This window comes from Lagopus leucura, unplaced genomic scaffold (genome assembly GCF_019238085.1).
Source record: "Lagopus leucura isolate 7727_CA_CO unplaced genomic scaffold, USGS_WTPT01 33424-0_obj-0_obj, whole genome shotgun sequence".
NCBI classification, from domain to species: domain Eukaryota; kingdom Metazoa; phylum Chordata; class Aves; order Galliformes; family Phasianidae; genus Lagopus; species Lagopus leucura.
Genome location: NW_024965863.1, coordinates 1 through 1,500, shown reverse-complemented (window position 1 = coordinate 1,500; position 1,500 = coordinate 1). Strand labels below are relative to the sequence as shown.

General features: G+C 57.7%; 1 long non-coding RNA gene across 1 annotated transcript; it reads left to right on the top strand.

The window, feature by feature from the left end:
- Positions 1 to 110: 110 nt before the first annotated feature.
- Positions 111 to 1,431, top strand: LOC122192322. Its single transcript, XR_006182583.1, has 4 exons — positions 111 to 555; positions 664 to 853; positions 1,132 to 1,199; positions 1,369 to 1,431. It is a non-coding gene; the product is annotated as an uncharacterized LOC122192322 (long non-coding RNA).
- The last annotated feature ends 69 nt before the right edge of the window (positions 1,432 to 1,500 follow it).

Below are 1,500 nucleotides of genomic sequence, written 5' to 3'. Positions count from 1 at the left end.
ATGACACGAGAGAAGAGGCCGACCCCCAGCTCACTACAACCTCCCTTCAGGAAGTTATAGAGAGCAATAAGGTCTCCCCTGAGCCTCCTCTTCTCCAGGCTGAACATTCCCAGCTCCTTCAGCCTCTCCTCATATGGCCTGTGTTCCAGACCCCTCACCAGCTTTGTTGCCCTTCTTTGAACACGTCCTGCCTTTTTACTGGGCTGCACCAGGGTATCTTCACTTCTCTGCTGCTTTCCTTCAATTCACCCCCATTCAATGAACCCCATTCACCCCATTGGTCAGTCCCACGTTTCCTACAATTTGGATCTGGGAGGTGACCGCTCCTTTGCCTATGATGAAAGCACAGCGGTGATGCAGGCGCTTGCTGAGCTCACAGTGGTTGCCAGGCTGTTTGTGGCCCAGCTGGAGCAGAGCTGGTGCTCTGGTGAGCGTGGTGCACACGGAGACTGAGCTCTGTGCTTTTCTGGAGAGAAATCCTCCTTTCGAGCCCACTGGGAGCAGCGCTGCGGCGTGTGCGTCAGCTGGGCACCGCTCCGGCTGGGCAGTGACCAGGTGAGCTGGGTTGGTGCTGGCTGGGTGCCGGGAGGTGTCTCAGCAGAAAAGCTGGGCTGGGGAGGAGTTCCCAGCTCCAGCGGCGCCCCTCAGCACGGCTGTTTGCAGGGGAAATGGTTCTTGTTCGGATTCCACCCCACGTTTCAGTGAGGATGATGAGAGGTCCTTCCTCCCCTGGAAAATTGCTGCCGCCCCCCCCTTCATGTCAGACCTTCAAAAGGAAGCAGAGCGCAGACTTCATCGGGTGCAACTTGTGCCTCCCTGCTCCGTGGGTTGCTTGGTGTGCCATACCCAGCAGGTGTGTCAGCAAACCGCGCTGAATCACGGCAGAGAGCCAGGAGCCCAGCTGGGGACATGGGCGGTCAGCACACCTGTGGGGGAAAAGGGGACCTGGGGGCACCTGCTGACAGAAGCCATGGCAGCCAGACCCCAGCTGCAGCCAGTGATGGGCAGGCAGTCCTTGCAGCCAGCTGGCCTCCAAGCATTGCCTTCCTCAAGAGACGACATTGCATGGCAGAAGAAAGCTGGGAAAATGCTTCTTCCTCGTGATGTTTCCCTTGTTGATGCTTTCTGTAGGTTCCACTCCAAAAGGAGAACTCAGGAATCCAGGCAGCTGAAGATCGCGGCGCTGCAGGCGATGTCAAGTAAGCATCCATCGGGAGTGCAGGAAGGGGCAGTGAGAAGTGAGCTGTCAGTTGTGTTTGGGCTGTCAAAGCAGCGTCTTTCTGTTTTCTGGGGGGACAGGGGCTCACTGGACAATACTTGTGCTGCCTGCTGCTGTCTGTGACATCAACACACCGTCTGTTGTTGTAGGGACAAAACCTGTGCGTCTGTGGAACGGTGCGGGGCAGGGGGGGAAACGGAAAGCCTCCGCAGGTAAGAAGCTCCTGTGAGCTGCGGTGTGGGCACTGCCTCTGAACAGGGCTGCACGAAGGGCTGCTGTGA